Source organism: Eschrichtius robustus, chromosome X, assembly GCF_028021215.1.
Source record: "Eschrichtius robustus isolate mEscRob2 chromosome X, mEscRob2.pri, whole genome shotgun sequence".
Lineage (NCBI taxonomy): Eukaryota > Metazoa > Chordata > Mammalia > Artiodactyla > Eschrichtiidae > Eschrichtius > Eschrichtius robustus.
The window spans coordinates 3,929,539-3,956,421 of record NC_090845.1 but is presented as its reverse complement, the minus strand read 5'-3'; positions in this window follow the sequence as shown (position 1 = coordinate 3,956,421).

Here is a 26,883-nt window from a genome sequence, read left to right as displayed (position 1 = left end):
TCGTTCTCATCCTTGTTGGTTTCTTATAAAAATGAGTACATGTGCAGGTTTTACGTCATATCATCCAGTGAGGAAAGTTGCTGATTCATTAGAAAAAGTAATAAATGGAATGTGGCACTTAAAATGCGACCTCCCCATCATCACGGATGCAGAGGACTCAGGCTCCTGGAGTAACACGTGGTCATCCCAGGTGCACAGGTCCCCTTGCTTTTGCCTTCTCTCCATCATCGTGGGTCAAGGTGGGGACCATACCCTGCTCCAGGACCCACCTCCCCTTTCTTCTGTATCTCTATGGAAACATTTAATGATGGGTCCCCTGACTGTCACCCCGTAGGTCTCCTTGCCTTGCTCCATAACTCTCAGCCTCATGGCTTCATTGCTTCTATCAAATCCACCTGGCTGATGTCTTGATGCCCTTTTTTTTAACTTTATGTCATTCTCCCATGGGAGCAATGTCTCACCCTCTAATCTCTCTGGCTTCTAGAAAATAAACGGAATTCGAAATTTGTATTTCTTTAACAAGGCTGTGCACATTCCCTCCCCTCTTCCCCACATCTATCCTTCCAAACTCTGGAAATTTGTCAACACCACTCTTTATAATCCAGGTGCATCCTGATTTAAAGGTTATTGAAAAGTTCTCCTGTATGCTGATGGATGAAAATTAAAGTTTTGTTGGTGAGCATACTGTAGGGTATATAGAAATAGAAATAGAATGTTGTAACATGAAAAAAGTTCTAAACTGTAGACAGTACTATTTATATATTCTATCAGGGATCATAATATTTCTTAAATTGCTTTTAAATATCTAATCAAACAAGTTCAAGTTGACCCTTGAACAACACGGGGGTTACAAACTCGGACCCTCCACACAGTGGAAAATCCACATTTAACTTTACAGTCAGCCTTCTGTATCTTTGGTTCTGCATCCCTGTATTCAACCAGCTGTGGGTCATGTAGTCCTCATTTAATGAAAAACAAACAAAAGAAGCCCACATACAAGTAGACCCGTGCAGTTCAAACTCCTGCTGTTCAAGGGCCAATTTCATATTGAAAAATACCATTACAAACATTACACCAAATACAAAGCATCTTGCCTTCACCTCTGTGTAGAAAGAACATTAAGATTTACAGTTAAAATTAACATATTCGAGGGCTTCCCTGGTGGCGCAGTGGTTGAGAATCTGCCTGCTAATGCAGGGGACACGGGTTTGAGCCCTGGTCTGGGAAGAGCCCACATGCCGTGGAGCGACTGGGCCCGTGAGCCACAACTACTGAGACTGCGCGTCTGGAGCCTGTGCTCCGCAACAAGAGAGGCCGCGATAGTGAGAGGCCCGCGCACCGCGATGAAGAGTGGCCCCCGCTTGCCGCAACTAGAGGAAGCCCTAGCACAGAAACGAAGACCCAACATAGCAATCAATCAATAAAATAAATAAATCTTTAAAAAAAAAAAAAAATTAACATATTCGAAATGTTTATTTACTGTCTCCTGCTCTTCTACACTTCCCACAAAATAGCTGTAAATAACTAGAGGTGCAAAATTACATTTGAAGTCCGTGGTAAGGGACTTCCCTGGCGGTCCAGTGGTAAAGAATCTGCATCCCAATGCAGGGGACGTGGGTTTGATCCCTGGTCGGGGAACTAAGATCTCACGTGCCGCCGCGGGGCAGTTAAGCCCGCGCGCCACAACTACTGAGCTCTCGTGCCTCAACGAGAGAGCCCGCGTGCTGCAAACTACAGAGCCCACGTGCCCTGGAGCCTGCTCGTCACAACTAGAGAGAGAAAACCCACACGCCACAACTAGAGAGAAGCCTGCGCGCCGCAACGAACAGCCCGCACGCCGTAACGAAAGATCCTCAGTGAAAATACCGTGCGCCACAACTAACACCTGACACAGCCAAAAAAAATAGGGAAAATAAATAAGCAAAATAAATAAATATTTTTTAAAGAATAAATAAAGGCAATGGTAAACCCCAAAATGAGGATAACAGTTACTGTGTGTGAAGCAAGGGAAAAAGAAATGCTCTGCAACTCCCAAGTACGGTCAACATTCAGCTCTTTTTTTAAAAATAATTAATTAATTAATTTTTAATTTTTGGCTGCGTTGGGTCTTCGTTGCTGCGTGCGGGCTTTCTCTAGTTGCGGCGAGCGGGGGCTACTCTTCGTTGCGGTGCACGGGCTTCTCATTGTGGTGGCTTCTCTTGTTGCAGAGCACCGGCTCTGGGCACGTGGGCTTCAGTGGTTGTGGCTCACGGGCTCAGTAGTTGTGGCTCATGGGCTCTAGAGTGCAGGCTCGGTAGTTGTGGTGCATGGGCTTAGCTGCTCCACAGCATGTGGGATCTTCCCGGACCAGGGCTCAAACCCTTGTCCCCTGCATTGGCAGGCTGATTCTTCACCACTGTGCCACCAGGGAAGCCCAACGTTCAGGTCTTAAGTTGAATTTTGATGTTCGACCCCCCTGCACTTGGTGCAGCGTTTCCATGTATTACCGTTTCCATGTATCACCGATACCTCTACCCTTTGCTGTTACAAATGGTTCTCTCTTTTCAGCTCATTTATGTTTGCCTTCTTACTCAGCCTAAAATCGAAGGTCCTCCATTAAAGTCACTCCCTCATGAGCAGGATTTTCCTATTCTATAGGACTGGCCTGAATAAACCATATCTCTGGTGCAGCCAGCTGTTCAACCAACCCTTGACCTGACCAGAATGTGTCAACATCGCTAGAGAAAACACACACAATTGAAGAGGAACCTAACCTCCAAGGCAGGAACACAGATATCAAATGCTTGCTTTGGAAATGTCCATGGATTCTTTTTGAGTGAACAAACTCATTCTGAGATGAATGCTCTTTCTCTCCATTCAAACCCTTTCTACCCTCTGTGCTGTCCTTAAAGATACCACCTTGTGCTTCACTCAGAAAATGAAACTCTTCGGAAGGGACCTCTCGTGGTCCCAATTCCATCAATCTTCACTCAGACTTTACTGCTTCCTGTTATAATGGACCATGTGTACCACTTCTATCAAAGCTTCCTACATCCACTTGGTAGTGGACTTCTTCCCTGATAGCCTTCTCTGTTCTCCACCATGAAGATGACCTCTTCTCTCTTTTTCATCATGAGACCATCTATATATATATTTTTCTCATCAGCAAATAATTATGCTCTCTTATATCCCATATCAGAACACAAGAAACGTGTTTTAGAAGCCCATTTCTAATGTTCACAGCCACCTTATTTTTCTGCATCTTCTTAGAGAAAACAAACTCTTTTTACGAAAAAACTGGCCCCTCCTCATCCTCTCCCTCACAAGAGGTGGTTGGTCACACTCTGTCCTTTTCTAGCCTACAGAAGGCTCATGAATGCATTGGCAAATTGCAAACACACCCCTCTGTCTGCTGCATGTATTGCATATAATATGGCGATCATTTCTTCCTGGATGGTTTTGTGGAATTCACCATCAAATCCATTTTCACCTGCTGTCCTAAGATTACATTGTTGTATTTTACCCATGTCAGTGATTGTACTAAGTATTCTAATTCTTCTCAAATCAGACTTGATAATCGCTACTTCTCCAGAAAGCCATCCATTAGAATAACGGTATGGTTGTTCCTTCAGAATGGTCCTCTTCTAACCTTAGAAGAGGCTCACTTAACAGGGAGCTTTTAATTACTCCACTTTACAAAAACATGAAGTCCGGGCAGCTTGACGGCCCTTAGAGAATCAAGTGCAGTCATATCACTTGGGCGGTAAAATGCAGGGATCTCTATGATTTGTCCCAAATCTACCTAAGCTGCAAAATCTCAACACACTAGTCTTCACCATTTGGGGCTGCACTCAGATGCTCCCCACACACACCCTGGGAGCAGGAAAATATGGCATCATGCAAAGTGGACAACCAGAAATTTTTACTGGGCGAGTGAACGTAGGAGCTTGGGCGATAAATCACACCAATCATAGATGACCTTCGGCTCTGCCATCTACTATGTGCACTTCTTAGGCTTTTATGACATTATCTGCAAATTGAGAATCATAGTGACTTTTATAAGAGTGAAGTATTCATGAAAAATAGACCATGGTACTTGGCATTTAAAGAACAAGTGTTAGTTTATAGCATTATCTTTTAAGTATCCTTTATGACTTTTCTCCCTAAACATTTAGATTTTGATTGCCAGCGAAAATGGTCCCGCTTTTCAATGATCTCAGTTGGAATCAAGTTATCTAACTATTGTGCTTCCTTAAATTTGTCTTTCTGATGTTCTTATAGCGTCTTTCATAATTGTCTGGTCGTGGTCCTCTTTATAAATAAATTTATGATGTTGTAGGACATTGTCAATATCTTCTTCATTATAGCTTCAGTCACGTCTCTGAAAGTGCTGTAGACACTAGGCAGGCATTAGTTCTTGATGAAAAAGTGTCAGAATAAATGAATGGAGAGAGTTTCTTGTATAATAATGCATTCATAAGATTTTTAGACTGGAATAAGCTTACTTACAGAACAGGTACATTTTATTGCTATACATTTATTATTTTATTATTTAACTTATTCCATTATTGCACACAATTGATTAATATTTTAGTATTAGTATTTTCTATGTGTATGCTGCATATATATAGGGAGATGTATATATAATGGACATAAATATATCAATCATATATGTATTGATAAATAAATGCAGCATAGATATAGAGAGAAATATTGGTGGATATACCCATCAGGGTTCAATCAGATGAGCAGAAACAATGAAGATATATAAATAGGTAATACATAATACATTATGTATTGTAACTGTAATACAGTTACAATAATTGCAATACATTTATATTATCTATATGTAAAATATATCTTAGGTATACTATAATGTAGTATACAAGCAGTTGTCTCAGGTGAATGTGGTGACTTCCTCAGTCTAAAAACCATAGACAGCTTGTCACAAACAGAAACTCACCTCACAGGCTGCAGCTCATGGGCACGGATCAAGCTGTGGTCCACAGACCGACTGACTCACTCTCTGTCTCGTGTGTGTGTGTCTCTCTCTGTCTCTCTCCCTCTCTTTAGTCATCGAGCTCCTCTGCAAAAAGTAGGGGTCCAGGAACATAAACCTGCACTATCATCTCTCCAGATCCCTTGTTTCTTACGTTTATAAAATGTTTACTTTTCACAAAATATTCACATCCAAATCAGAGCTCCCACATTCTCCCGTCAAGAGAATGACCGACATCTCCGACACTCTTGACATCAGAGTGTTCTTTAGTTCGGAGAGATTTCTGCTCCATCACATGCCAGCCTCTGTGATGGCAACACGGTCTCCCCGTGTGTTTGTCAAACTCCGATGACAAGGCAACCTTGAGGGATGAAGGTGCTGATAGGAGCAAGCCATAAAGGAGTGAAATGCATACTGTTTACTCTTTCAGACGGCTCTTTAGTACAGAGTTCTAAAATCCACAAACTCTAAAATCCATAACAAAGAGGGAATATGTATCTTCACTTCTAGTCTCCATTTTTTCACCAGGTCTCTCTGCTCCTTCAATTTTCTTTTATATTCTCCTGATACCACTTCAAGTGTTTCGTTTGAGCTAGGTTGGAACAAAAAAAGTGAAGGAGAACAGAAAGAACTGAAGACGCTGCACATCAAATGATCATTTCTCTTTACGTTTGTGTAACATGAATGGCTAATAGATGCAAAACAGAACAAAACAAAAACAAAAACGAGAGAGAGAGACAGAGGGAGAGGAAGAGAGAGAGGGAGAGAGAAAAGGGTCATTTCCTTTGGAATCCACCAGCCACAGATTTGAAGTTTGGGAATACAAATTCCTACAGTAAAACTGGGAAAACTCCTTTTGCTAATATTTCCGTGTACTAAGTCCAAATGGCCATAGCTTGCTCCCCTTTACTTAATGCAAAGCATAGAGTAGACACTAAACAAACTATATCAATTGATTAAATTCACAAATTTCGATGAATGTTTCAAACAGCCACAGGAAAACATAGGTGACCAAGCCAATCGCTTTCACTAATGGGCATACATTTTTAAAAACATGCAAATACTCGATTTACATGTGCAAGTGTCTGCATAAACATTATGAACTGAAGAACCATGAAAATATGCTGCATTAAATATTAAAAATGTCCCTGGCTTACGTTCATCCTACATGCTGAAAACTCAGTGTTTGGAACTAATTGCTTGTCAGTGTGGTTACCGTAATCTGATTACATTTCTTAATAAACTAAAAACTATTGATCTTAAGGAAGGTTAATTAATATGGGTTCTCTCACCCTGGCATCAACTTCTCGTAGCTGTGATCGCTTGCCAGCGTAAAGGACTCAGGAATGAGTCAGTGACCCACGCGGACCTAACATGCGGACCACTCAACCGTCTCCTAAAAATCATTTCTGACATAATATAAACACTCAGAGACAGATTGCTGGGATATAAAAGTTGGTGGTTAGCTTGTTCAGTGTAATTTGTAATCATTTGGAAATGCCAAGGAGCTGTTGTGACAGAACGGTTTACCTGTAATACGCCGAAGGTTCTCTCGGGGTCTTCCTCAGGTTACAATGGTGAGAAAACATCTGCATGAAGGCATGCGGAGGGTGCTCAGGAAAGGGTGCAGAGCTCCTGGGATGGCTGCACAGAATAAACGTTGCTCTGAGGGTGCTGTCTTGAGTGGTAAAATAGCAGCTTACTGTCTTAGGCACAGGAGCACCGCATTTGACTGACATTTCACTTTTTTTCTTTTTTGTTTTTTGGCCTCACTATGGGGCATGTGGGATCTCAGTTCCCCGACCAGGGATCAAACCTGCGCCCCCGGCAGTGGAAGCGCGGAGCCCTAACCACTGGACCAGCAGGGAAGTCCCTCTGATTCACTTTTAACAACGTAGTCGAACAATTTCCTCTTTGCTCTCTCCCTCTACCCTTCAAAATTTTCATTCCAATTATCACGAGAAGGCATTTCTAAAGCGGCACACATCTTGTGTTCAGTGTTACTACTCTACTCCATATATCCACCACTTAGTTAGAAAGCGGCTGATAAAATATCCATATTTTATAATGTCTGCTATCTCAGACACATAAACTCTGTCAGCCATTACGGATATTCTGCATTTATTTTGCATAGGAACGTGTTGCTATTAAAAATAAACACAGACTTCTAAAAATTGTTATTAGCACGTAGTTGATATACAATGTTGTGTTAGTTTCTGCCGTTTCACAGCAAAGTGAATCAGTTATACATACATATACCCACTCTTTTTTAGATTCTTTTCCCATATAGGTCACGACAGAGTATTGAGTAGAGTTCCCTGTGCTATGAATAGGTTAACACAGATTTCATAATTGTATATACATCTATTTTTATACAAAACAATGTTGTATACATATGTCAAGTTATTTACATAATTGTCTCACTGTTTTCAATGAGGGTGATTTAATCAACTACCTAGGATAAGTACAAAGCATAAAATTATCTGAATTACAATATGTAAAGTATGTAAGACACTCTCTGAACATAGTAATCACCTTATATTTCTGTTTTCATACTGAGATCGGAGATATAATGCTATTATTACTTCCTACATATCTGTGCTTCCTAGGTCTTTCCCCAATTTCTGATCAAAACGCCTGTTCAGGACACAGAAGGAAAAAAATCCAAATAGCCACAAAATGTGGGTAAGCCTTATTTATGTATGAAAGTTGATGAGAGAGAAATACACAAACATGTGTGTCTTATTAAGAGGTCTGTGGGACATATCTATTTTGGAGTCAGGTATGCATTTTTTAAATTGGATGCATGCCTGTTTGACAAAGTTCTGCATGGAAGAGGAGGGATATATGACTTTCTTTTGAAATAAAGATGCCAAGTAGGCAGGAGTTGGGTCTACTCTCAAGGTTGGCAAAGTGAATTAGCCACTTTGCAATAATAAAGTGAGATTTTAGAGGCTGCATGCTGTTATCTAGACGCAAGCATGACCACAGATTTTTAAATTAAAATTAGATCCATAAAGCATATCTTGGAATAATGACACAAGACACTCATCTTAGGTGTATTGAACGGACCACTCAAGATTGGGGAAGGTGAGCCACATTAGGAATTTGAGGATTTGTTGCAGGTGTAAAGACTTACAGTGGATGCTTTTATAATATGGGTTGGGGCCATGGTTGAACCTGCATTGGGGTTCATCTTCTGGCTATCCCCACGACTGCATTCCTCAGTTGCTCACATGGGTTGTTCAAGAATGTTCTCCCACTAAACCTTCTGCATGGAAGGGTCCTGCTCAGAGCCCCTTTCCCATGGAGCCCGAAGACAAGCCTATTCTAATAATTTCTTGATCTAAAACGTTGTCTCATTTCCCTTTGTTTCTTTTTACCCACTGTATGCGTTTGCTTGGACTTCTTTTATAGAGCACTACAGATGTGGGTCTTAAACAACAGAAACTTATACTATCATAGTTCTGGAGGCTGGATGTCTGAGATGAAGGTGTGGGCAGGGCTGGTTCCTCCTGAGGCCTCTCTCCTTGGTGTGTAGACAGCTGCCTTCTCCCTGTGTCCTCACAGGGTCAGCCCTCTGTGTGTGTCTGTGTCCTGATCTCCTCTTCTTATAAGGACCCCACTCCTATTAGATTAAGACCCATCCTCATAACCGTATTTTATCTTAATTATCTCTTTAAGACCCTGTCTCCAAATACAATTATATTCTGAGGTCTTAGGGGTTAGGACCTCACCGTAGGAATTCCAGGGGGACACAAGTCAGCCCACACTACCTACCAGTGACTGAAAAATCTTATTGAAATTCCAGCTGTCATAGTCTAGCAGAGAAAGGGCTCCAGTTCGTATTTTAACTCATGTCCCTTGTCATTAAAGCATAAGACCTAAAGAAGTGAAATGAGATTTCAAAGCAGGACTGTAAAGAGAAAATATAGCTTATGAATTTGCTAACAATTATTTACTATATGTTTGTATATATGTATGTGTAATGTATATATAATACTTCCCCATATATGCATAAAATCAATGTAAATCATAAACTAAATTAGAATGTGTGCCTTTTGTCATGTCAGTGGCATCCAGGTTTTTGGAATTGGTATTCATCCATATAAAAACATTATACCCTTTCCAGGGCTCACATACTCCCTCCCTTCCTCCCTGCTGAGAAGTTGTAAAATAAGTTCAAGTTTCATGCCATTCGGTAGAAATACTCCACACACAGTAGGTTGTTTAAATCAGATCGGGAAGAACAAAAGCCCACCAAACTTAATCTCATTGGAAAACCCACCAAACTAAATCTAATTTGACTTAAACTCCAAGTTTTGAAAATTTAATATATTAAAGCCGTGTTTCTCAAAATGTTTTCAGGTGCTCCTAGGTGTAACTAGAAAAACAAATCAGTGTTTTGCAATTAACTAGGTCTGGGAACCACCGGTTCAAGCTGTGACTATGAGACATGGTTATTTCCTCTCAAGCGTCCAGATCCGTTGCCCCGCGTGACTCTTCATGGATGGGATAGGGAATGTCGTTTCCCCAGCATCTTTTCCCCACAATGTACCTTCTGAGACCAGGTTCTGTGGAGCCCCGTTTGGAAAGCCTTGCACAGTGGCTTTTCTTTACGCCTCGCAACGTACCGGTTCATCAATGGCTGACTTGCCTTGTTGGATCACACAGGGGTGCACACGTGGAAGACGAAAGCACCTTGTGTGTAAGATCCCAAGAGAGGTGACAGGGCCAACACACTCACATCCTCAGCAAAACTTCTGTACGTGGCTGCAGGACACACGTCCTCCCTCCTTGTGAGGCTGTGCTTCACCTCTTCCCAGGGAGCCTCTTCCCCAGCTGTGTGCACACCTGCTTGCCCTGGAGATGGGCACTGCAGCCATGTTTCCTGTCGTCTTGATCCAGGCAGAATGGAACGCTGATCAAGGAGCAGAAAGGTCACTGTTTACCCTGTTCCCTGAAAATACAAGGCATCAAACAGGAAATGAAATCCATCCCACCTTCAGCTCAGGAGTTAAAGCTTATTTGGGGATGCGGAATCCAGACCACATTCCGCAATTAGCCAACAGGACAGCCAATAATACATACCAATTTTGCAGCATAACGCGAAGGAAAAATTCAAATACGTGTAACATAAATTTATCTCATTTGTACTGATCAGGACCAGAATTGGAATAAGCGTACATAATTGGTGCACTGGAAACCACTCACATTATACTTGCTTTGTGAGGATAAATTTAGATTTTTATTGAAGACTACTAAACATGCCTACTTCCTCTGATTAACCTGAACTTCCATACCTGAAATTGGCCTCATCAAAGAAAAAATCATCTTGGTGTAGCAAATATAAATGCCTTATCTTCTAATTTCAAACATAATCATCTCCCTGCTTGCATACTGATAAGAAGTTAATCAAAGTGAGACATCTGTAACAGTTTATGTCCCTATAAATATTAACAGTGTATACCTGATGCTTTATTTTTCAGAAATAAATTTCACGGCTATCTACTTCCCCATGTAGAACTGTCAATGGACAGTTATTTTCCTGTTCATTATGAGTATCTTTCATTTTTACATCTGCCATAGGTGACAAATTTTGTATAGTCAACGAAAAGATAATTCTTCGTAAAGAATAGGCAGGACAGTTGAGAATTAAAAGTGAAAGAACATAAACATAACATGTAACCACATTTTGCGGTCACATTTCTAAATGTACTTTAGCTTTAAATCTATAAATAGCTTCTTTGCGTACCCAAGTCAGGAAACCAAGCTATAATTTTGTCTTTTGTCTTGTGTATCACGTCTCAAGTTTAGAGTAGTTGGGCTGGAGAAAATTTGTCATTTTCACATTTAGAAAAGTGTAATAAAAATCTTCTAATGAATTTAGGCATATCTTTTTTAAAAGTGGTATTTAAAGAATACCATTAAATTGTGAAAGGACTCATCTCCTTGAGTTAAGTTTTGTTTTCATCTGTGTTACATTAATTCTCAAACACGAAATCATTTCCACTTCTTGGTCACTGAGAAGCAAATAATATGAGAATGGTACTGAGTATCTAATTTTGGTTTGTTGCGATAACTTGGTTTTCAAGAATCTTTTAAGCCACAATCAATCAATCTAGGTGCTCAGAGCTTTGTAGGACAAGTTCTTTTCGAGAAACTACCTCCCAAGATTTTTAAACAGCATGATGTTAAGATATGTTCTGAAATTATTCAACCCATATTTAATGTGTGCATATATATGCATAAGCAGAAACTTGCCTCTTTGTAAGTGGTAGAGTCTATTGTAGGGACAGCTAAGGTTTCCTCAAGGGCAACTTCAAGCTGGATTAGAATACTACCATTTTTGTAGTTTAATATTAGGTTGATCTATTTCTGTTAAGATTACTGAAAAAATGTTACTTCATAACTTTATGTATTTCATGGCTTATAGGTTCGTTATATATTCAAGGCCAATATTGATTAATATTTCATTTATCCTCTGCTTCACTGATGGTCTTGATAGACTCTCAAATTTCAGTTTTTTCCACTTTCAAACCCATTACAGTTCTCAAGGTCATAGCGACTGCCATTCACATATTTTTTCAATAAGGTCTTTACCAAACCGCTTTCTTACAAAGTCATCATTAGATAAATTTCTTACCATAACTTATCTTTGTGTGTGTCTACATTGCGTGTGTTTCCATGAGTAAAACGGTAATCATCAAATCTGTATCTGTAGAAACTTTAATTGAGGTATCTATCACTATCGCCATCTATGTTTGCATCTATGTCTATCCATATCTATCTAATCTGTATCTGCAGTGAGATGATCAATAACCAAAGTCTTTATAGGTGGTTGTAAATGTTACAGTTGGGAAAGACTTTTCTTTTTTTTTCTTTGTAATTGAGTTTTATGTTTATGTCAAAAAGGTATATATTATTTTGGAATGTGTAAGAGAGGAAAGGGAAAAAATTCCATTTAGAATGTGATATTAATGCTATAGTAGTGACCCTCCATAAGATGTATAAAATAACTTCTGTTTTAGTGCTCTGGAAATAAGGCATGGTCTCTAGCCATTTTGTAAATAGGCTCTCTTAACTTTAAACCAAGAATTGGGAGTAAGAAATGATGATTTCATACGCACAAGCAATATTGGTAGAAGTTTACAACCCAATGTTGTGGCTTTATTTCCAGGAAATGAGAAAAATATATTTGCATTCAAAAGCATGATTTCTTTTTTTAGAAACTGAAAAACATCTAGAGTAGTGTTTGTTTATATATTGATCTTGATGGATAAATCCAAACAATTTAAAATTTTAAACCCAACCATACACAGTTTTACTCTTTTTTACAATATGCACATATCCTTGGGTCACTTTCATTCCCTAACTATAGGAAATGAATCATAATCATATTCATGATTATTGCATTATTGTATATGATTTTAAGAATTTTTGATACATGATCTAATTATTCATGGTTGGCCAAGGGTAGGCTGTAGGGGCCGTGCTTTGTCTTTGGGATCAGAATTTACTGCAATTTTTATGTTCCAACTGTTCCTTTCTGGTCACTTCCTTTGCACCGTCCCTTACAAGGTACTATTTATAAAGAAGTACAGCAATTCATTTGACAGTCTTGAGTTCCTCTCTCTCTCCCTTTCCTTCTCTTTGCTAAAATTCTTAAAACTCAATTAGTTCAGTTTTGGTAAAGCTGATAAAAAAAAAAAAACTTGGGCACAGCTAAAAGCAGTAAAGTAAAAGATTTATTTAAAAAGGTCCATTCTGCACCAACCTCCTGGCTAACTAAATTGAATTGTTTCCATAATCACACGGCTTTTCTGCTCTTTGTCTCAGTAATACTAATACGGTTTTATCACCATTAAAAACAAAAAGGACAACGTAATGCCCTCCTGCTGTGGTTGACGAACATGTTGTTTGCATATGTGACCCTTCCTTCCCTCTCCCTCTACACAATTTTAATAGTATCTGTTTTCTAGTCACCTTTTAGCAGCGTTTATGGCATGTAAATAAGTAACATAATGGAAACTGCATCTCTTGTCCCTTGACCTAGTGACAACATCTCCTCACGTCTGGTGCTGCTAACATTCTTCCCTCTGCTTTCTCTCATTTCATACACGAGAGTCTATTACTGGACACATTTAATTCACAGAAGAAAAAATTAAAACGGCCATTATGCTCTATGATTTCGAATTGGTGAAAACTCTGGAAGTCTGCTTGGACAGGAAATCTCATGTGTGGGCTACGTTCTAGCTTAAGCTATGTTACCAGATTCTTCTAACTTACAACAGATTCTTTTTTAAAAATTCATTTTACTCCAGTAGAGTTAATTTACAATGTTGTGTTAGTTTCTGTTGTACAGCAATGTGATTCAGTTGTATATATATATACATTCTTTTCCCTATTCTTTTCCATTACGGTTTATCACAGGATAACAAATTCTTATATATTCTGGTTATGCATCTTAAGCAGCTGCTAGGATCTTTGAAAACACACTAGGATGCAGGAGATTTACCAAACATGGTTTCTCTCACCTGCACTAACCAGGAGCCAATATGTCTCTTTATGGCTACATTTGAAGCCACTGTACTCTTAAGTGAATCCAAAATTTGACATTTCCCACTATAAGCTCAGTTTACTAATTTTCTGTGGATTTGGAATTGCAGTGTATGTCTTAATTCACTACGGACATATTTAACATATTAATTTTTCTTTAATTCCAGGATTTTAACATTTATTTTAAAATTAGATGACTCCATGCAAGAACTGTTATACATTTATATAGAAACCACACTTTTGTGGTGCTGTCCTTGAAAACAGCATATTTTTTTTTAGAGTATTTGATAAATACATGTTTTTTGAATGACTGAATAGAGAAGTAATAAATAAAGAAGATCTTGGTGCATGTTGAAATAATCGTTATCAGAAAAACCCTTAAATGTTAAATGTTTTACATGTGTACATAAAACTCATGAAAAACTATATGTACTGTATAATTCTTATCCTTTTGGACAGGAATATATATATATATGTGCATATATGTTGTATGTATATTTCTTTGTGTATATACACATATATGTGTATATATGTGTAGACACCCATTTATATGTATGTAATCATATATATCATTGTGTATGTTGTTGTATTATGTACATTCTTATGTGTATAACCTATGTATGTCCACACAGGAATGTACACATTGTATATTTTGCATATCTGCAGACATACTTAATTTTTTCCTTTTAATTTTCCTCTGTGTAGTCACCACTCACACAAATGATGGAGAGAGCCATTCTCGTATGTTCTCAAGATTTCACTTAGATTGTCAGAAAAATGAGTATTTAAATAGGAGACTATTAACTCAATCGTTTAAGCAGAAAATGTTCCAACAATCATCCAAAAGTGACTTTCCTCATACCACTTTCTTTTTCATTCCAGGAAGGGGGGTGGTTTGTAGACCATGATGCTTTCCTGGAAATTATGACATTTGCAGATAGGTACCAGTCAGCTGAAAGTTAGCACAAAGACTTATTAGGCATCTGTAGTTGGCAGTTGGCTCACTCAGTATGGATTTCATTTTTCTCACCTATTGTCTCAATTTATTTTAGAAAGAAGGTGAAGGAAAATGGAAATTTTATACTTAATTAAGAAGACAATTTTGATTTTTCACAGTTGAAACTGGCACGAGAAACGGCATTCACTTACAAAGAGAATAAGAGAGAGGTAAAGGGAACTCATAAAAGCCAATTTTGTATGTTTCAGTGAAGTTTTTTTTAGCACATGTTTGTTTCCTTCTGTTGTTGATAATCTTTAAAGATAATGTTTGAATGGATTCTACACTAAGAGATTACTAAAAATTAGATTCCACGAAAAAAAAAAGCAAGAATGCTAGCATTTGAAATATTAGGTATTCTCTTTTTAGTTCTTGGTTGGTTGGTTGGCTGGTTGGTTTTCTCTTTATTAGGGCCCTGGAAAGAAATTGTTCACCCTGGAGCTAATAAATTATCAAAAAAAGAGCCTGTCCATTTCTTTTATTCTGGTCATTGAAGGGGTCTGATTCAGCGTGGCTGCTCTAAGGATGATAGAGTTGGGAGCTTTTATTAATTTCATTGTCGAAGTGCTTTCCCTGTAGGCCACCTACAGAACACGTAACAGAAGGTCCTGAATTGTAGGAGACAGCCAAATGAATTTGGACAGACTCTCATTTGCTCTCCAACGGGACAAGCCGTTAATGGCTGGGGTTAAAAAAAAAAAAAAAAAAAAAAAAAGTGAAGCTAAAAGGAAACATTTGCTAATAGACAGCAGAACACCTTTAAAGGGGATAGTTTGTAATTAAATGTCTTTCATTTGTTGTAGAGGGCTAATGCCTCCGGAAGCTTGACTTCAAAATGGACCACTTCACCTCATACCAGAAAATATTTCTTCAGCACAAATGTTTAAGGAGATAATATGAATTTCCTGAGACATGCGAAGACTATCCTTCAACAAATGGGTGTCAAAAGCATAAACAGTTCACAGTTCATAAACGTGTGAAAATAGAATTGCTCATCCATTTATAGATAATTACAGTATCATATATTTCTACTGATCTTCCCAACTGGCTATCTGAAACAGTAAGACATTATTTTTGTTATGCTTTGGACCCCGATCCAAGGTCATTCTCTTACAAACCCTTTTTTTTCCAAGACTGAGAGACCCTCCCACCCCACCCCCAGATCACAAAGAGACTTCTGTGGAGCCCTTTTAAGACTGTTGTATGAACTGTAATCATCTTTGCATGAACACTCATTCTGTAGGCTACCATGTTGTCAAGACACAGTGCATGAACGACATGACAGGTTCTGACAAACAATCGTTAAGGAAATGCCTGGGACTTGCTGACTCCTCAACATAAGCAAATATTCAGTTTCAAAGCTTTAATTGACTTAAATTAAAATGATTCCTAGTTTTGTTTAAAGTTATAATTACCCGAAGAGCTTCTATGATTTAAAGAAGACGCAATGAACAGCATGGTGACTATCATTAATAGTATTGCACATATACTTGTCATTTGCTTAGAGCGTAGATGTTAAGTGTTCTTATCTCACACACTCACACACACACACACACACATATGCATACACGGTAACTATGTGAGGAGATGTTAATTCACTTGTTTCTTATTAAAATAGCAAGTGCCATTTAGTCTTTGACTAATCCTTCCTGACTGCTTCTTAACTCCCTGTAACCTGGGAGAGTTCATTGATGCACATTGATATAAACTCAATCCAGTTGCAATAGATACCTCTTCTCCAGGATTTGATATATTGTCAACTCGAGAAAGATCCTTGAAAATAATTTTTAAAGCTAATTTTTTTTTTTAATGGTTCATATTTCCTGCCTGGTGTCTAAGGTTGCTTCCATTATTCAAACTGCAACTGTTTCACTTAAAATTCTTAAAACTATTTTAATGGTCTGTCTCACTGGTCAAACTTCTTATAACCATTGTATCTATCATTCTATATATATATATTTTTTAAATTAATTAATTAATTTGTTTCTTTTTGGCTGGGTTGGGTCTTGGTTGCTGCCCACAGGCTTTCTCTAGCTGCAGTGAGTGGGGGCTACTCTTCACTGCGGTGCACGGGCTTCTCACTGCAGTGGCTTCTCTTGTTGCAGAGCACGGGCTCTAGGCGCACGGGCTTCAGTAGCTGTGGCACGTGGGCTTCAGTAGTTGTGGCTCGCAGGTTCTAGAGCGCAGGCTCAGTAGTTGTGGCTCACGGGCTTAGTTGCTCTGCAGCATGTGGGATCTTCCTGGATCAGGGCTCGAACCCGTGTCCCCTGCCTTGGCAGGAGGATTCTTAACCACTGTGCCACCAGGGAAGTCCCTGTCATCATTATATTTAATAACAACTGTAGAAACCTTGCTTTCATTCAATAAGAAGTCCATTTATATTGCAAATACTTTGATTAATGTCTCTTCCAATCACCCTTATACCCCAAGGGAAAAGGGGTTGTGTAATTAACACATGAATCAGCGTCTGTCCACACAATGATATCTACTTAAATCAGCAGAGCTTCATTGTCTTTAGTAAGTGTTGTTGTTTTTGGCTGCATTTCTCCTGTGACCTATTGCCTCCTATCCTTAATCAGCTCTTGATGTCATTTTCATTGGGTGCAAACAAATTCACTGAGAGCTCAGAGTTATGGAGAGTACAAGAGACACATGTTCGCATAGACTTTACCGGCAAAATATATTTGGGGAATAAGATGGCACATAGACACCTAAATGAAATTCCGGATTTTTTTTTTTTAAAGTAGTTTGGATTTGATGTGGAGCCAAAAATGAAATAGTTCATAATGCCAAATTTCAAAATGTTTTTACGGATTTCCACTTTAAGAGCAGAGCAATTGAAAGAATGATGTTCAGACAATAGGCATAGGTTCAGAAAAGGGCATTCAGGGGTGGAGCCCCATATGATTAACGAGGTGCCAACAGCAATGGTGATGAATGGTGACACAGAAGACAAATTCTATTCTGTCCCAAGTAATGACTTAAAATGTTCTTGTTTTTCTTGCACAAAATAATGTGTTTTGAAATATTTGTTCTATCTGAGAAATACTTTATTAAGCAAAGAATTCTGCAGTACCATACTCACCTCAAGGGATGTGTAGTGTATTTACGAAAGAAACTAGAAAATTATATTATAAGGGAGATAAATAAAGAATACAAAGGATGAACACATTACGAAGAGCAAAAAAGTAAAGAAGAAAGTATTTGTTTTTTGGTTTTTTTTTAAATTAATTAATTAATTAATTAATTTATTTATTTATGGCTGTGTTGGGTCTTCGTTTCTGTGCGAGGGCTTTCTCCAGTTGCGGCAAGCGGGGGCCACTCTTTATCGCGGTGCGCGGGCCTCTCACTGTCGCGGCCTCTCCAGTTGCGGAGCACAGGCTCCAGACACGCAGGCTCAGTAGTTGCGGCTCACGGGCCTAGCCGCTCTGCGGCATGTGGGATCTTCCCGGACCGGGGCACGAACCAATGTCCCCTGCACTGGCAGGCGGATTCCTAACCACTGCGCCACCAGGGAAGCCCCAAGAAGAAAGTATTTGGATTAAACATGAAAGGATGGATAGTCTGTCCTCAGGCAGAAATGTGCGTGTTTATCTTCCTTTCCAATACATATGTATAGCATATGGCTCCATCCTTTTTTAGTGATTTAAAAAAATACATTTTTTGCCAACAGTCTTTATTAGATTAATGAAAGTTTCTTCCATCACTACTTGGCTAAAAGTCATGTGTTTAAAAAAATCATAAATGGCTGTTGAATTTTATCATTAATTTCTCAATTCATAGAAATGACCATGTCTTCATTTTCCCTCTTAGTGACTCTCGTTGAATGCTTTTTAAAGGGAAATCAATCTTTCAAATGGCGATGATAGTTTAGCTTGTATCAGACATTTCATTCAACCTATAAGAACTGTAAACAAAATACAGTCAACTCTTTGAAGCGACTGAGGAATGAACAAAAGCACACCAAGTCTGGCCAGGTATTGTCTCTTGAAATAAGGGAACACACTGGGTAAATTACACATCTATTTGCAACCACAAACACCATTTTAAAAGCTACAGATAAACAACAGTAGACAAATTAAAACCTTAAACATTACTTGACTAACCTGATACATGTGAGGCTGGTGTCTACAGGGTAATGAAGTCCGAGGGACAGAAGAACAGAATCAACAGGCAAATAGAAACCTGAAAAATGCCAGACTCAAACCCATGCATGCAATTAACATCATTAAAAATAAATGAACTCAACACTCTGATAAATGAAAAGGCATTTTGGATTTAAAAAGGGAGACTCAGCTACATGTATTCTAATAGAGCAACGCATGGCATCTTTTGCTGCACAGAATCTCTTTCCGAGGGGTCTTAGGAAGTTGTTGGTAGGTTGCTCTATTTCATTGCTTATTAGAACGCCATTATGCAAATATACCATCATTTTTTGATCCATTCTCTGTATGATGGGCATCTGGGGATATTTCCAATTTGGGGCTGTTGTGGATGAGGCTGCAGTTGGCATTCATGAACAAGTGTTTTTGTGGACATGTCTTGAATCATCTTGGGTAAATACCTAGGAGGGAAACTGCTGAGTTAAGAGATGCACTCAGATATTTAACGGAAGAAGGCAGGGATTTGCCAAAGTGGCTGAACTGGTTTACATCCTCACCCGCAGGACCTGACAGCTAAACAGGCTCCCTTTTAAGAACCCCGTAGTCTCTATAAGGAGAAACACTGAGGAAGGGAAACATCGCTGTCTTTCCAAGTGCCTCTATTGGCAAACTCTTCTGAGAGCCAGTCTCAGGGAACTTGGTACACGAAATAAAATACCTACAGTGTTACACAGCATTTATAAATAGCATACACCATGCCATGATTTGGAGCATAGAAAATACACCCAATATTTCCCGCAGGATTTGTTGATCATCTTTGGCCTAGATATTATACTAGATCCTAAACCCCTCTTAAAATGAAGAGCTTTGTCTAATTTAGGATCCAGATATAACACCTTGTTTAAGGATTTATTTTTCATAATTTTAATCACCTTAATGCGTAAAATTCAGTGCCTTTTTGTACATTCACAATGTTCTACACCTATCACCTCCCTCAAGTTCCAAAACATTTCATCATTCTCCCCCAAAAAAGTCACATTGAATAAGCATTCTCGAAATTTCCCCCTTCCAGACCCATGACAGCCAATCCCACTCCTGTGTATGCATCCAAGGGAATCGAAACAGGTGTTGGTTGAGACAGGTACTTGTACACGACCCTTCACAGCAGCACCGGTTCCAGTATCCAAAAGGTTAAAACAACCCCAAAGCCCATCAAAGGATGAATGGATAAACAAAATGTGGTTCATCCACCCTGCGGACTAATAAGTCTTTTTTTTTTTTTTTTTTTTTTTAATTTTATTTATTTATGGCTGTGTTGGGTCTTCGCTTCTGTGCGAGGGCTCTCTCTAGTTGCGGCGAGCGGGGGCCACACTTCACCGCGGTGCGCGGGCCTCTCACTATCGCGGCCTCTCTTGTTGCGGAGCACAGGCTCCAGACGTGCAGGCTCAGTAGTTGTGGCTCACGGGCTAGAGCACAGGCTCAGTAGTTGTGGTGCACGAACTTTGTTGCTCCGCGGCACGTGGGATCTTCCCAGACCAGGGCTCGAACCCGTGTCCCCTGCGTTGGCAGGCAGACCCCCAACCACTGCGCCACCAGGGAAGCCCCAAGTCTTTATTTTATGTATTTATTTATTTTGGCTTTAAAAACTTCCTTCTTTAATCAAAGTCACGGAACCTAAACAGGGCGCAGCCTGCCGGAGCTCCTTTCCAGGAACTGAGTCTCAGCTGCGTCTAGCGGGGCGAGACTCGACGGGACCGAGGGCCCCGCCCCTGGGCCTGCGCGCATGTCCGCTGGAGCCTCGTGACTGTGCCGGCCCGGAGCCTCGTCCCGCCTGCGCAGGAGGACCCTTCCCGCGCCTGCGCCGCATCACCTGCGCCCGCCCCGCGCGCGCTGCCCGCCCTCACGCCGCCCCGCGGCTTCGTCCTGGCCCGTCAACCTCCCGGCCGGCCTTCCCGGACGCGCGCTGGACGCCTGTCCTCCCGGCGCCTCGCCCGGCGCCTCCCGAAGGGACCCTCTCCTCGCTTCCACCCTCAGCATCTCTGCTTGCTGTGCGTCGGGCCCAACAAGCTTGGTTTGGTGACCCATTGGGAAGCCAGCGGGACGGAATCCAGAGGCACCTTTGCCCGAGGGTCGTGGCCCCCGGGGGCCACTGAGAGCTGCTGCGTGAGCAGCAGTGGCCTCGGGTCCCTGGGTTCCAGCACCGGCCCCGGATCCCTCCAGGTGCCACCGACCGCCGGAGCTTGCTGTGGTCTCCCAGGGAAGAAGCGGCTTTCGGGTTTCTGTAGGAAGACGCCTTCGGGTGAGTCATCTTGTTAACACCAGCGCACCTGGCTCAAGATTGTTTCGCGGTTCTGTGCCGGTCGTGGCTGGCGGCCCAGCGGGCGGGGTTTTGGAGACGAGAGAAAAGGTCTCGGCTGCTGAGGTCCTCGTTCCTGGGGGAGAGGCCAGGCTCTGCTTTTTGGTCTTGTTTTGCTCTCATTTGTCCTTATATCTGATAGTGTTGTTAAGAACAGGCTACTGGGGACTGAGCTTTTTGGTGACCGCAGCGAGGACCCTTAGATTTCGTTGCTGTGACCACTTGGAAGCAAAGCCCCTTCAGAATGGGAGATGGTAAATCACCTTCCTCTTGTGATTCCCTTTAGGCTGCATCTTCCAGAACTGGGTGACTTTGAGTCATGAATCTATAGGAAAGGAAAGGATTGTTTTTTCCCCCTCCTTCCTTCCTTCCTTCCTTCCTTCCTTCCTTCCTTCCTTCCTTCCTTCCTTCCTCCCTCCCTTCCTTCCTCCCTCCGTCCCTCCCTCCCTTCCTTCCTTCTTTTTATCCCTCCCTCCGTCCCTCCCCCCATTCCTTCCTTCCTTCTTTCCTTCCTTCCTTCCTTCCCTCCTTCCTTCCTTCCTCCCTCTTTCCCTCCCTTCCTCCCTTCCTTCCTTCCCTCCCTTCCTTCCCTCCCTCCGTCCTTCCTCCCTCCCTCCCTCCCTTCCTTCCTTCCTCCCTCCCTCCCTCCCTCCCTCCCTCCCTTCCTCCCTTCCTTCCTTCCTTCCTTCCTTCCTTCCTTCCTTCCTTCCTTCCTTCCTTCCTTTTTCTTAACACTGCATGGCCACACTGCCCTCTAGACTCCAGAGCAAAAAGGCCTGAAAATAGATCCTTAAGTTATAGTACAACTTTGCAACTAGATTTATTTTGTAAACGGGAAGAAAAATGGGCTGAAATACTTGATATACAGCCGCTGATGTTATCACGTCAGAATAAACCAGTGCCAGTGAGGTGTAAAGTTTAGGATCCAGCAGGGAACGCAAAGGAGCCTGTTTTTCTTAGTCCTAATGAAAATACAGGTGACACATCTGACACTCAGACTCTGTCCAGGGCCCTGCGTTGTCACCTCCTGGCTGATCCCGGTGCCTTGTTTCCTGACCCCCGAGCCAGAGGTGGAAAGGCGGGGGCAAGGGGGTCTCACCCCAGGAGAGCCTCCTTTGGGGAAACAATTTTTTTTTTCCAGGAAGAGAAGTAGACCCCATCCTTCCAGAGCATAGGGTTCTGTGCAGTGTCCCGGGGCAGCTGAGGAGGGAGGTGCCCCCAGGCTCTAGGGTCAGGAGGGCTGGACCTGACCTGACCTGGTGGTCACTGCTGGGCAGGTGGGCACGCACCCCCTGGTCAGTGCTTGTTGAGGGTGACCTCGGCATTGTGCTTTGCAGATACTGCATTTTTCACAGATCGACGCTTAGTGGCAACCCTGCGTCGAGCAATTCTGGTGCCCATTTTCCCACGGCATTGCCCTACTTTCTCACCTGGTAGTCATTCTTGGAATATTTCAGGCTTTCATTATTTGATCTGTGATGAGTGGTCTCACTACTCTGGCTTGCAGCAAGTTCAGGTGCTGGTTCGCATTTTTTAGCAATAAAGTATTAAGGTGTGTACATTGTTTGGACATCCGTCTATACCCATAACAGACTGAAGCATAGTGTCAGCAACCTCTGTATGCACTAGGACGGCAGACAATTCGTGTGACTCGCGTTATTGTGATGGAGTGATTGTGACAGACGTGAACCCGCGATCTCTGCGACGTCTGCCTGTCACACGCTCCCGAGGGGAACCTGTGGAGTTCTGGGGGCAGGACTGGGTGTCCAGGATCACTGCGGGCCCCCCCTCCCCTGCACTGTGGAGAAGGGACAGCCTGGACCAGTGTGACAAGTGACAAGTGGGTGGGCTGGAGCGGAGGAGGGTCACAGTCTCTCCCGGACCAAACTCAGGTCGGGCTCCTCTGAGCAGTTCCCAACTAGGCGCTGACTCTGGGCTTCAGCGTCTGTCTTTTCATTGTCCGATTTTAGCAAGATTGCTGCTGAGTCAGTTGAACGACAGCTCCCCAGGCTCAACCTCAGACCACCCTCGATAACTGATCAGAGCCTTCACCCCCCTTCCTCCCTTGAGTGAGGTCTGAGCCCCGGGCCTGTGGTCAGCACGAAACCTGTAGCTGGATTACTGCGGTCATTCTGCTATGGTCTGAATGTCTGCGTCCCCCCAAAACTCATGTCGGATCCTCAAGTCCAATGTGATGCTGTGGGGGGTCTTTGGGAGGTGATGAGGTCATGAGGGTGCCCCCCCCCATGAATGGGATTAGTGCCCTTAAAATGAGACCCCCCCAGAGAGCCCCCAGCCCCTCCCCCATGTGAGGACACAGGAGGAGAGGTCTGTGATCCAGAAAGGGGGGCCTCACCAGACAGCCCATCGTCTGGTTCTGGTTCTGGTTCTGGTTCATGGGCAGAACCACATGTTCGAGTTGCAGACACTGTCTTAATTCTTGCTGTAAAACGACAGCGTTTATAATGAGCTGGATGCATTCGTGAATGGTAGCTTGTTCTGCTGGGTTCAAATTTCCCACTCCAGTCTTCAGTTAGCTGACCCCATCCACGTGTGTGAGATGTATATGTTGATTTTATATCCTGCAACCTGACTGCAGTCCTTTATTAGTTCTACAAATATTTTGTCCAGTCTTTGGGATTTTCTAGTTAAACGATGATGTCGTCTGCACACAGAGACAACTTTCTTTCTTTCTTTTCAAATTGTAAACACATTATTTCCTTGATTTATTATATTGTTCTAGGTAGGTTTCTGGCACGATGTTGAATAGGACACCCTTGCCCTGTTCCTGATCTTAGGCTAAAATCATGCACTTTCTCAATATTAAATACGATGTTAGATGTGGACATTTTAGAGATGTTTACTATCAAGTTGAAAACTCCCCCTCTGTTAATAGTTTACTGGGTTTTTTTTCCATGAATTTTTACTTTTTTTCAAGTCCTTTTTTTCTGCATCAGTGACATGATTATATGATTTTCTTCTGCCTGCTGCTGATGTGATGGGTTATTCTGATTGAATTTTGGATGTTAATCACCCTCGCATACCTGTAAATACATCCCCTTTGGTCATGATGTATAAATCTATCTATCAATACACGTGTATACATATATACACACAGATATATAATTTTTGGAATTATTATGCTGAGGGTATTTGCATCTATAGTTATGAGAAATATTGATCTGTAGTTTTCCTTTGTCATAATTTCTTTATGTACTTTCTGTATGGGGGTGAAGCTTGACACATACAATAAGTTAGGAAGTGATTCCTCTGCTTCATTTTATGGAAAGGCTTGTGGATCATCTGTATCTTTTATTCATTAAATGTTTAGTAGGATTCACCGTGAACCTATTGGGGCCTATAGCTTTCTTTTTTTGGAAAGTTTATTAATTGTTAATTTGACTTAATACTGATAGGCCCATTCAGATTTTATACTTCATCTTGTAAAAGTTTTGGTAGTTTGTGTCTTTCATGAAATTGGTCCAGTTCATCTATGTTAACCAAATCTGTGAGCATAGAAGTGTTTGTAGTGTTTCTTAATATAGATTGTATTATTATCAATGTTATTGTTATCGTTACTCTTGGTTTTGCTTTCCAGCATGCATAGTAATAGGAAGTAAAATCACCAAGACTGTTGTGTGAGGGTTTATGATAACCTGGCTGGTAGTTGTGTGCTATAATTAATACTTACGAGTTTCAGATTCCACTTGGGTCTCTGGACTTTGGGCTTCCCTAATTCCTCATCCTCAGACAGAATCTGCGTCTTGCACTTCTTTCTGTGGGATCCACTGTTTTTATATTGGACTCTTACTGGTGTGATCCTGAGGTATGGGGAAGAGAATGCAGTTTATAACAGTATGACCAAATCAGTGTTCGTGTGGGCTTGTATCTTTGGACTGAGACCTTTACAAGTGTTTCTCCAGTGAAATATGAAGTGCAGAGTATGAAGAATGACCTTCCTTCAGCTGGGTTGAGACCCTGGAAAAATATATTTTTTTTCCTGGAGAGTAAGCTTTTGTCATGGGAAATGCAGTGGCCGTATTTCATGATAGTTTCTCTTCCTCAGTCCTGATAGACGGACAAGGAGCTGTTTCTTGGTCCTCGCTGTGAAAACCTGGTAGGGTTCCTGGGGACACAACCTATGAAGATGTGTGGTCACCTGACTGTAGTTACCAGGATGGTTTCCTTCTCCAAGTCCACACTCCATCTCCAGGAATTGGACAAAATTAGCATTTACTCTGAGCTACCCTGTGATGACTCCAGAAGCCTGTGCTTCAGGTGGGCAAGTCTCATCTGTGACTCTGTACACATCTGTCCCTCCAAAATTTGATAAGTCTGTTTGCCCTTAGACCTCAGTTCTCTAATGTGTCCAAGAAAAGCTGATCTTTTTCAGTGCGTTCATTTTCTTCTTCGAGAGACCTGAGTGATGACTTATAAACTTTATGTGTGTAGCTAATACGAAAACTCCTAGAAGTTTGTTTTATATGTGTCTTCCAAAAATAAATATACTTTTCTCAGATTTAGCAATGTTAAGTTATAGTTTCCCACTAACCTACTTACATGCCGATCTCATCTCCTTTTCCCTCTCGTTACATAAGGACGTTGACACCTCACATTGTTCTGTTTGGTTGCCCACCTTCATAGATACATATTTTTTTAAAATTTTGATTGTTAATTGTTACTGGCAGAGAGACGAGTCCAATACAAGCCATTCTGTCATCACCATAAGCAGAATGTCTTGCCATATAACTAGTTTTATAAATTTTACACTTAAAGTCATTATACTGAATTTGGAGGAAAGGCGAACTAGATCTGAAAATGTATAAAATTAATCATCCTCATTGAAATGTAACCTTTAAATTAATTTCGAAAACATCACATATTATCTAATTTGACTCTGGCTATAGCCCCCATATTGGATATCTAAGTGCTCAGCATTTGAAATATTTAATAGATTATAAGTTCATCTTGACTTCCTCTTCTTAAGTCTGAATAGTAGGTTAAATAAAAATCTGACATAAATACACTTTGATGTAAGCAGCACAGAGGGAAGTTACAGAATGTATTTCTCCAAATATTTCCCTGTTTCCCTTTTCAGTCACTACTCCCGCCCACCCAGCAGCAGGCAAACAAACCCTGATCTAATTTTATCACTCCAGGTCAGATTCATGTTTCTCTGATTTCATATAAATGGGTCATACATCGTGTTCGTGTTTGTTTCTGGCTCACTTCGTGCAGCATAAAGCTTTAGAGATTCTTGAATGTAGTTTTGTGGTTCGGGAGATGTCCTATTATTAGAGGAGTTTTAGGTTTACAGAAAAGTTGAGCAGAAAGTGTATAGAGTCCCTGTACACACCCTCTCCTCCTGACATTTTATCAGCATCTCGCATTAGTGGTGTGCGTTTGATACAATTGATGAACCCATATAGATACACCCTTGAAAATCCTCAGTTTACATTAGGATTCACACTTTGTGTTGTACAGTGTTTGGGGTGTTGAAAAATGCTCCCTCCCCTGAACCCTTAGCAACCACTGATTTTCTTTTTTTTCTTTCTTTTTTTTTTTTACTCTGCCTGCTTTATCCAGAATGTCATAGAGTCGGAATCATACAGTGTGTAGTCTTTTCAGATGGGCTTCTTTCCCTGAGTGATAATGCATTTAAGATTCCTCCATACCTTTTTTTTTTTTGAATTTTATTGTTTTTTTTATAACTTCCACATCTTTTTATAACTTGATAGCTCATTTATTTTTAACATTGAATAATATTCCATTGTCCAGATGGTCCACACAGTTTATTAATCCATTCACCTACTAAAGGACATTTTTTAGAAAATTGAGGTATAGTTGATTTACAATATCGTGTTAGTTTCAGGTGTACAGCAAAGTGATT